Below are 11,388 nucleotides of genomic sequence, written 5' to 3'. Positions count from 1 at the left end.
GGCACATTGACTTTTATAGGAAAATGGAAGAAAAATGCATCAGGCCATAGAAAACGTACTATCTTATGTGGCTAGACATTTGGAATAATATTTATTGAGCACATAATCTTAGCATACCAACTGGTATACTTCTACTAAATGCTTTTGAAATGACTGATGTGTGTGTAAAATTATTTGCAACAGTGAAGATTCTCAGAACGTATGCATGACGAAATGTCTGTATTTGAATTCTAGTCTTTTGGACCAGTGGGAGTTATGAAAAACACCCTCGCCAACTCTAAGGATGAAGAATGGAAGAGACTTAGAACACTGGTGTCTCCTACCTTCACTAGTGGAAAACTCAAGGAGGTAATAAATTAGTGGATGTTTAAGTAGAAACTTAGCTGAGTCTGGAAACAAGTGGAAAGAAATTCCTAGTGAACTTGAAGAGGAAAGTTCATTGGGCGCGAGGTTCCTCAAAATGATCCTTTTGTGTATGTGTCCTAGAAGAGACATTAGATCATTAAAGATGTTGCTGACTCACCTCTGCTTTGGTGATCCATTCCTTTTGACTTGGATATTTATTTTAACTGTGAATTATGTGGTGTATACTTAGATCTATGTCACTCCTGCATGCATTAGAAAACTAGTTCCTTATGTGAATTGAATCTGTGCATCTCACTGTGGCTGGTGTTGTATGTGTGTACTTAGATGTTACCCATCATTGCCGACTATGGAGATGTGTTGGTGAAAAACCTGAGTCAGGAAGCAGAGAAAGGCAAGCCCATCAACGTGAAAGAGTAAGTAGGAATGAATTTATGGGATTCAGTGCTGTTTCAGTGCATGGCATGGAGTTGAAATTTCCCTCCTGGAAGCCCTAGAGTGAGCATACAACAGCAGGTATGTTGCATTACAACTCCAATGATTCAACCAGAAAGGGTCAGACCCAACTCAAAGGGAGTTGGGGACAGACTGGGTCTTCTTTGAATAGAGCACATACTAGAGTTACCAGCTTGACTGTCACCTTGAGTACTTGAGAGACAAAATTCCTGCATAGAAAGAAGGAACATTATTGTGCCAAAGTTAAAGTTTTGTTTGTTTGTTTTTGTTTTGATAGATGGTATGGAATAAGGCCAGGGCACTAGGAGAAGCATTTGGTATATTTGGGGAAGCAAGCTCTATTGCAGAAGAGTCTCAGTGTTCCCCTTCATCCTCAAGCTGCCCAGAGGTTTGCTTTCACCCTACCTACTCTTAATCAAAGTTTTCCAGATAGAAGCTATGAGTGGATTGTCTTACCCCAGGGTATGTCCAATAGCCCTACAATGTGCAGAATTTATGTAAATGTTCTTGAGCCTGGTCGCCAGAGGTATCTTTATTTGCAAGCTTATCATTATATGGATGATCTTTTATTGACCCATAAGAATAGAGATCATCTTAGAGAAGCATATGTGGGGAGCAGCTGACCCCACATGGATGAGGGGCTTCATGATGGCGGCTGGCCAAGTGCCAGGAGGTGGGATTTGTCCCACCAGTAGGCTCGCAGGAAGTCACAAGGATAGGCTAATTCTCCCTCGCTGTGTTTGCTGGCCTCTCAGATAGTGCCCCGTGGACCACGGGGAGAAGTGATTGGTGGAGAACTGTATATAAGCAGCCTGCTTTCGACAATAAACCCTTTTGGTTCACCCTCTCCTTTTGGTTCATCTTTTGGTTCGTCTCGCGCCTTTTCATTCGCCTTCCCCTTTTTTGTTCGTTCGTTTGTGTGTGTGTCCGTTCAGTGTGTGTGTGCCAGTTGTGGTGGCGGTTTCCTGTTTTTACCAGGCCCTAGAAATTCCTCGTCATTTTTGTGTCGCTGCAGGGCGGCAACATTCTGGTGGCCCATACAGGGAATTTTCTGGAAAAGCATACACCTATCTGTTAAAAGTGCTACATGTAGCTGGGTTGTATATAGCAGAAGATAAGGTGCAAGGAGGAGATAGTAAAACATTCTTAGGAACCACCATTAGTGATTCCCTGGTTAAACCAACCAAATTGGTGATTCAAGTGGATCGTCTTTGGACTTTAAATGATTTTCAAAAATTGTGAGGGGAAATTAATTGGATTCGCCCCTATCTCGGAATCTCTACCAGTACTCTTAGTTTATCATTTGATATTTTGAAAGGGGATTCCAATCCTACCTCCAGCAGATCCCTTACCCAAGAGGTCCAAACTTCGTTATCGGTGGTAGAGCAGATGATGGAAAAGTACCATGTAAATTGCTTTGATCCCAGTATTCCTTTGCAGTTTATAGTACTAGCCACTGATAGAGTTGCTACAGGAGTCTTTTGGCAACAAGGCCCACCTTTTTGGGTGCATTTACATTGCACAGCCAATAAGATTCTGAGTTGTTATCCAGCAGTAGTGGCTGCGCTGTTATTAAAGGCTCTTAAGCAGTCATATTTAGTTTTTGGTGCGTACCCTGACACCCTTATTGTGCCTTATTCCAAGGAAAAGTGGAGTACTTAATTAATAATCTAGATATTTGGGCCATAGTCTGCACCTTTATACAGGCTTGTTTCGATAACCATTTGCCTTCTAACCCTTTATTGCGTTTTTGGAAATGGCATCCTGTCATTTTTCCCAAAATAACCAGAATTGAGCCTATATCACAAGCCTTAAATATTTTTACAGATGGCTCTAATAATGGTACAGGAGCTGTTGTGATAGAAGGCATGGTTCAATCCCTGCTTTTTAATGCTTCCTCTGTCCAACAGGTGGAATTCTTAACTGTGCTGCATATATTTATAAATTTTCCCGGTCCCTTTAATTTGTTTTCAGTTAGTCTCTATGCTGTAAATGCTGTTAAGAATTTAGAGATGGCTGGAGTTATTTCTGTAATTTCCTCTATCCAAAGTTATTTAGGCCGCTTGCAACAAATAATTTGGGATCGCAAACATCCTTTCTATATTGATCACATCAGGGCCCAAACTGGATTGCCAGGCCCCTTGTCTTGGAATAATGTGGTGTCTGATTTAGCTACGAGGGATCCGCATATTTTCAATCATATAGAAGAAGCCACAAATTTTCATTCTAAATTTCATGTTAATGCATCTACCCTTAAAGAAAAATTTAAATTCACTAGAGCAGAAACCCAGGATATTGTGTGTGCTTGTCCTCGGTGTGTGACGACTCTCCCTGCACCATCATTAGGTACCAACCCCAAGGGATTATTGCCTAACCGCATTTGGCAAATGGATGTAACCCATATCCCTGAGTTTGGGAAATTGGTTTTTGTTCATGTTTTGGTAGATACCTGTTCCGGTTTCCTTATGGCTACTCCTCTATCCAGAGAAAAAAACTAAAGATGTGATTACCCATTGTTTAAGCTCCTTTACTATTCTGGGTCTTCCCAAACCGCTGAAAACTGATAACGCACCAGGATACACTTCTGCTACATTTTGACAGTTTTGCACCACTTTTGGAATCCAACATGTTACCTGCAGCCCTTACAATCCTATTGGCTAAGGGATTGTTGAGTGAGCCCATTCCACAATCAAAACCATGCTATATAAACAGAAAGGGGGAATAGGGGATCAATATAAATCCCCAAAGGACAAGCTAGCTATAATCCTATTTATCCTTAATTTTTAAAATTTGGATGCTGAAGGCTGGTCCACTTCAGAACGGCATGCAGAGCCCTCTAAAAAGGTGTTTCCCCCAGTATTGTGGAAGGATGTCATGTCTGGCCAGTGGAAAGGCCCGGATCCAGTGTTAATCTGGGCCCGAGGTTCCGTTTGTGTTTTTCCCCAAGATGCTTCTTCCCTGATTTGGATTCCAGAATGATTGGTGAGATCTGTGGCAAAAGAAGCTCAAGAAGAAAATGAGCCAGAAACCATTAATGCTGAACCCTCTATGTCTGGTGATAGTGTCCATAATCCTGATACAGGAGCAAGGGAATGAGAGACAGCTGTGGGGCATTGTAACTACCTGGCCTTTGCCTCTGCCCCTTTCTAATACTTCTCTTGTTTTCCCGGCCCTTCTTACCACTAATGTTTCATTGGGCTTGCCCACTGTAAGTTATGCCAGAGGGGCTGCACTTTATGCTAATGCGAACATTCGATTAGGTAGGTTATTATGTTTTCAGGTGAGTATTAATATTAATAATTCTACTGTGCCATCACCCTGCATTGTATTGACTAATCAGACCTTAGGAAAATTTCAGCCTCATCCCAAACCAATTCGAGCAAGCAATGTTACTATTAGATCAGGTGTGGTTCCCACCTTTAGTCCAAAGGGGAACCACAGTTCCCCTGACCAATCTCATTGGGCACCTCGCTGTTCCAGCCTTAGATCCTGGCCGGCTCAGTGAACTGGGTGTCAATCCAGCTCCAGGTCTGCGTGGGTGAATAGTGGCCATTCTTTTACCTTTTCCCAAAATTTTCCCACAGATAAGAACAGTACATTTAGCAGACATAAGTATTCCTACCAAAATCCCATACAGAGTATAACCACAAATCCTTTTGATGTGAGACCTCCATTTGTGTTATGGGAGTAGCAGTGTCCATGATTCTTTGAGGTCAGTTGAAGAATTGCTCCTATTTTTATTTGGGCAACGATACTTTTGAGAATTTGGTAGCAGTGGTTAATTGCACTGCTTTTCTTTTTAGGCCCACTCTTGTGTGCCTGAGGCCTCCATTTGTGTTTCTTCTTAACAATGCTATTCAGGTAGGGATTCACTTACCTGTGGAATAGATTGTTTTCTTTCAGAATGTTGGAATGCAACCGAGTGCCTGCTGGCTGTGGTGATGTGCCTGCCTACCTGTTTTCCCAGACCAATGATGGTTAAAGAAGACCTGTCAGTCCTTCTGCGGCTGGAGCGCGGCTTCAGGGTTACCACTGCCACTGTGACAGCAAAGGCTACAGCTGCCGCTGCTGCTGCCACAGTCACTGTGGCCCTAGTGACTGCTGTACCGGCGGCTATGACTGTCAACGCTCTGGTGCAGCAGACCTCTGTGGTTCTTCAGACACAGGAGCAGTTTAACCAACATGTTTGGACTGGTTTGCTAATCATGAACTGATGAGTGGACTTGATTTAAGAACAGGTGGATACGTTATCTGAGGTCCTCTCAGTTTCCAATTTGCCGCTAATCTGTTTAGAAGCCTTTTGGTTTATTTGAATGGGACTTGGGATGTTCAGTTTGATAATCTTACACGCTGGCTGAGCGGGCAAATTGTAACCATCAATGCCACCTGGGTTGAGGTGGCTGCTGTGGAACAGTGGGTTTGTCATGGGTACAATTTGTGGTCCATTGGGGCAGACATTGGCTTGGGGTTTTGTTCTTTGGAGGATTATTGTGCCTCGTGATCTTCCTGCTTGTCTGGTTTATGCACCTGAGACATCGGCAAGATAACGCCATTATGCAACAGGCCCTGATGGCCCTGGGAGCAGGGGTCTCCCCCCAGGTATGGTTAAGCATACTAGACCGGTAGTCAAAGACAGGTAAGACCTGTGGGGGACACCTACCAACCTAAGACAGGGCATAGAGCTGAGAGTTTTGCCACCCAATGATGGGTAAGGAGGTAGTCCTGCTGCAGGCGACCTAAGACAGGCACAGCCTCACTTAAATAAAAAGGGGGCAGATGTGGGGGTGGCCAACCCCACGCTTATGATAGGCGTTAGCAAGATGGCAACTGGCTGAGGGCCAGGAGGCAAGATTGGTCCTTCCAGTAGGCAAACAGGAAGTCATGGGGATAGGCTGATGCCCTCACTGTGATTATGTCATTGCTACCGGCCTATCAGGTAGCACCCAGTGGGCCCACGGGGAGAAGTGGTTGGTGGAGAACTGTATATAAGCAACCCACTTTCAGCAATAAAGCCTTTTATTTCATTCGGCTTTTCATTCGCTCATTTGTTCATTTGTTCCTCCGTGTGTTTGTGTGTTCGTTTGTTGTGTGTTCCAGTTGCAGTGGTGGTTCTTGTCTTTCCAGACCCTCGAGAGAGTTCCTCGTCATTTTAGTGTCTGTGCTGGACAGCGACACTTATGGGCTCACTTATGCTCAGTCCTGCCCAGGACACCACATTCCATTACCAATTCACACATTGGTCAGCTGTCGGAGCTATTTTGCCCAACTTGTCCAACCCCCAGGTCTGGACCACATGTTCACCAGTGGGAGCAATGACTTGCCAGGGACATTTCCCAAGTTCCTCCTCTTGATCTACTCCCAGACCCAATTCTCATACATACCATTGGATTTTGGGCCATTGTCCAGCCTAGTCTATCCTTCCATTTGACCTTGATGAGCTGGTGACTGTTGCAGCCTGGCCCACACCACACCCTATTCAGGATGCACATTTGGGTGCTGCTGCCTTGACCAGTCCAGACTGTTGTGGGTTTCTTAACCTGTGACTGATGGCAGGCTCCTTGGTTACACCTACCTTAGTCCATCACCACGCCATCTCTTGAACTAACTGGTGGGGTTAGAATTTCCACAGGGTGTGGCCCACACATCCCTCACAGAATCTTCCCCTGGATATGGTTTTCTAGCATGCTAGTTAATGTTATGGCCCTGCCTAATGTGACCTGTCTCCTGATCCATCATCATGTCAGGTCATAGGATAAGATCCTGTTAGACAAGCCCCAAGTCTTAGCTTTTGCATGGACTGGTGTTTGGTGGTCAGTATTATTCAGTGATTACAAGTTCTGGGCATGCTGGGGCCCACCAGCCACCATCGTTGAGTTATTGATGGAATTGGGGAGGAGCATAACATGGACCTGGGGGTTGAAACCTCTGGCAGTCTGCTGGCTGCTGGTGGGTACCAGGCCGGGGCATCTGCCCAGCCCCTGAGACTTTCCCCTCAGCATCCTCACCCCTCGGTGAGCAGCTGCAGGAGCCCAGGTAGTCCCAGGGACAGCTCACCATGTGCACACGGTGGCTGGAGTCAGGGATCTGATCATGGAGATGCCCCAGCCTGGCATGCGCCAGCAGCCAGCAGGCTACGTGTAGGAAGTTTCAATCCCCCAGTTCCAGGTTGCACCCCTCCCCCATCCCAGCCCCACCCAATGATGGTGGTAGGTGGGCCCCAGGCATGCACAGCCCCCAAGACTTTCTCCCCTCAGTGTATTCATCTTGAAGGGAACAGCCCTTGGAGCCCAGGTGGGTCCTGGGAAAGCTCACCACGTGTACTCTGTCTGGGTTTAACTTTTAAAGTGAATTCTACCCTCAGTGTCACCTCAGATTCTCGTGATGGAAAATAGGGTGTGTTAGAGCTTTGTCAATGGATGGAGGGAAGGAGAAATGAAGTTCCTGCAATTTGGAGCAGGGTGTTGATGTTTAGTAATGTGCTAGGAAAAAAGCATATTTCGTGATAGTTTCTGGTGTGAGGCATGACCTGGATGCATATCACCTTCTTGAGTCCCCTGGGAAGAGTGAGTTATTCCACTCTGTTCTGCTAAAGCTTAGGTCTTCCACATCAGTTACATCCGCATATAGCACACATTCTGTAACCTGTGTGATTATGATCTTTAGCTCTGTTTGAGTGTAGATGCATGCCTAATATTCCTGGAGTCCCTGCTACCCCTAGGAAAAAGACAACTGCACATTTGGTGGGGATGCATGGCCTAACCTTGTTGCTTCGGAGCAGCTCAGGCCATCTTGGCTCAGACAGCCAGTGCCTCCATTGAATGCTGGACTCTGCCTGCTTGTTGCCCACCAATGAGCTGTGGGGACATTGAGGGTGATGAACAGCTGGCTAAGGACATTCAAGGATAAGCCCAATGTACATGTAGGTGAGAAACGAATCTGGGGGAAACACAATATAAACACCACTATGCTTGCACGTAAGTGAGGGGACTGAGACCTGGTGGTTGGTAGGAGAGAGATTGGAAGATCGGTATGGGTAAGACTGATTTTCCAGCCCAGATTGGAGTCCTGAGATGGGCTTGTTTGCACAGAGAATCACTAACTGCCACACACCACCCCACACAAAAGCTATGGTTGGGGCTATGTCTAACAGAGCTAGATCCCTGTACATGACTGAATGTCAGAACAGGAGACAGGTCACATTAGGTAGGGCCATGACACTAACCAACATGTGATAGATCCAGTTCTGAGGTTAGATTCTTCAGGGAATAAGTGGGCCCATCCTTGCCGAAATGCAAGTCCTGCTGGTTGGCTCAAGGGTTGTGATGAACTAGATGAAAACATGGATCTTGCCAACACTCATGGGTACTGGGGCTGAGAATAGGCAGGACAGGCCCAAGCTGCAGCATCTGCATGTGCATCCTAAACAGGGTGTGGTGGGCCAGCCTGCAACATCCAACAGCTCATACAAAGGCCAAGATGGAGTGGCAGGCTATGTTCTGCAAGGGGTTAACACCTGTTTTCACATGTGAAATTTGGTTCTGTTAGTGGGCCTAGTGGGGGAACATGGGAAACTGTCCTATGGGATCATAACTCCTGCTGGGAACACATGGTCCAGACCTCAGGCTCTGGCAAGCTAGGCAAGGTAGCCCCATCTGTTGGCAAGTGTGTGGGTTGGTTTTGGAAGGGGGCAGCTTGGGCAGGGCTGGGCAAACCTTAGCCCACTGGTGAGCAGAATCCAGGGTGAAGTGCAGGTCATGCCAGCAAGGCACCTATTGATTTATAAGGACCAGGTGTGGGAGCAGGCTGAGCTGAGCCAAGTTGCTGTAACCACTAGCTAGCGTTATGGCTGGGGACAGGCCAGATCAGGGCAGGCTGCATCACACAAAGGCAAAGGCAGAAACACGTGAGGAACTATGCAAAACTGAGTCAGAGAAACCACTGGCACCTGCAAGATCTGTGGCTGGCAATAGGCCTTGTTGGGGAGCTAAGGGGATGCCCTGGCTGGTTTGTGGGTCCCACTGCTGAGCACAAGAGACAGAGTGGGGCTGCTGTCTGCTCTGGACATGGCTACAGTGGCATCACAAGTGTAAGCTGGGCCTGAAATGTACCAGATTGGGCTAGACTCCAGTACCCATCGATGCTCAAGAGAACCAAGTGAGTGTTGGACAGACTAGCCTAGGTCTCTGTCCCTGTTGAGCCATTAGTGACCTGTGTCTGTCTGACTGTGGACCATGCTTGGCTGGGCTGTAACACTCAACCATAAGAACCAGAAAGGCTGAGGGCTGGTCAGGATAGGCCATTGTTCCTGTGGGATAAGAGGTGGAGTACATAGGGCTAGCCCATGGATCCACCAGTGTGCAGATCTGTAATTGGGAGAAATCCTTTTGGAGGAGCTTGGAACACATTCTTCTTTTTTTTTTTATATATTTATTATTTAACTTCAGTAATTACATTGTATTATGTGACACATTGAAAGAGGGTGCAAGAACCAAGATTGGGCTGGATTCCAAGATTTTGGTCTGTGTAAAGCATGAGGATGCAAAGAGTACTGACTCAGTAATTGCAACTACCAGAGTGTGCATAGGCTGATTTGTGTGATGAACTGTGCTGGACCCTGTATTGGCAAGTTCACATAAGAATCAGGACTGGTCTGGTTTCAGATGATTTTTTTTTGGCAATTTCCTACCAACTGAACTGCTGGACTCAGAACCCCAACCATGAAGAGAAGTGCAGTTTTCATGATCTGACCGTGGAGTGCATGTATGAGAGCTGGACCTCCTAAGTGGCTCAGATGGAGCAGTGGACAACACATCCAAGTGCAAGTGGAAGATATTGCAGTATATTGGAGCCTCCAGAGAATGTCTGGTACCATGGAAGAGGATGGAGGGTCAAATAAATTGATCAGCTCTTGCAATCAATCATTCTCAGTGAATATCTGTGCAAGTGGAGACCCTAGAGTAGACCAAACAGCCAGTGGATTCTGGAGAGATTTAATCTCGATTGGAGTGGTGGAATCGACAGCATTTCAGGACTGTTGAACTATCAAAACCTCTTGAGAATTTTCTATTTTTCTTCTAGTGTTGATTTTGAATTGTGGCCTTTCATTTAAGGGCATGTAAGGTAACTGTGAGGTTGATACTATCATATCCAGATGTGAAGATACAATGCAGTAAATATCTATTTCCAGACCAAAGATGGATTCCAATGGAGTTGTTAAGCATATCTTGACAATGGGATGCTGGAGTATCTACCATTGTCCATGCCTGCAAATGATGGACATATGACTGTTTATGAAGAACTATATTATAGTAATAATATAGGGAAACTCAGTGGTGGGGAGGCGACTTGGAGTAGGGGAAGATGACATCCCAAGGCCTATGGAACTGTTTCATAAAATGATAATAATAACAGCTACAACAATAATAAAGAATATTAGAGCGAAAAAAATCTAAAAACAATAAATCTTGTTAAAGAAAAAAGATCTGTTTATCTCAATGATAGAGAGAGAGAGAAGTAGAATGAGAGACATCTTCTATTTACTCATTCACCAGAATATGCCATTCTGGACTCATGCAATTCCTGCCTGGATGTTAGCGTACCATGTTCTGCCTCCCAGCATGCATTAGCATGAAGCTAGATTGGAAATGTGGTTTGTTATATTTGAGCAAGAATTCTTATTGGGAATTTGTGATTACCAAACTTGGTCCACTGAACCACAATGCTTCCTCCAAGAGGTGGTCCTGGAAATGTGTGACTGTCTGTTGTGCTTGACATGTGCTTTCCCAGCACTTTCTGCTGCATGAGTATCTGAAGTATGGCAAGTAGGTGCTGGTTCTAATTGTTCTTTCTCCTCAGAAACTTGGGGCCTATATTTTGGATGTGATTGCTGCCACATCATTTGGAGTGGACATCATTTGTGTTAGAAACCCACAAGATACTTTCTTACTTTCTTGAAAAATGTCAAGAAGCTATTGAATCTTAATTTGTTAGTTCTTTACCTCCATGGTGCTAAATGTCCTCTGTAGGCCTCAATGAACTGGTTGTCATGTTTCCATGTGCGTCTGTGTATGCGGTCCACTGCAGTGTCTTCAGCAACTGATGAGGTCCAGTTCTGAATCATGCACTCCACATTCATCCATAGAATCTGTGATTCTCCCCAGGATTGGTGTTCTGAGTCCAACAGTTCAGTTGGAGGTGAAACCTCATCTGAGGTAACCCCAGAGCTGACTGTGTGTTCCAGCCAGTGTGGGCTCCAGCTCAGTCCATCCCCTGCTTTTTCCTACACACCCTGGTGGTTGTAGTTGCTGGGTCAGTTCTGTCTCCAGATTCATGTCTTAGGCAAAGCAGTGGATGGTTTAACCCAGCCCAACCCTGCCCACTACATACTCAGCCATGGGTACACCAGTGGGAACTACAGACCAACCAAACCATTCCCTATAACCCCAACCAGGCCTGTTCCCAAGCCTGGTTCCTGCACATGGTCTTGTGCACAGCATACTGGTCTGGTCTGTCCCACATCCCATTTGGCTTCTGTAAACACTAATGGGTATTGCAACCTCCTTCAGCCCA

General features: G+C 45.7%; 1 pseudogene; it reads left to right on the top strand.

The window, feature by feature from the left end:
* Positions 1 to 243: 243 nt before the first annotated feature.
* LOC131483223 (cytochrome P450 3A6-like) overlaps positions 244 to 11,388 on the top strand; it is a 125,844-nt pseudogene continuing 114,699 nt past the window's right edge.

Source organism: Ochotona princeps, chromosome 24 (genome assembly GCF_030435755.1).
Source record: "Ochotona princeps isolate mOchPri1 chromosome 24, mOchPri1.hap1, whole genome shotgun sequence".
NCBI lineage: Eukaryota > Metazoa > Chordata > Mammalia > Lagomorpha > Ochotonidae > Ochotona > Ochotona princeps.
The sequence above is the reverse complement of the archived record's forward strand: the minus strand, read 5'-3'. Positions and strand labels throughout refer to the sequence as shown.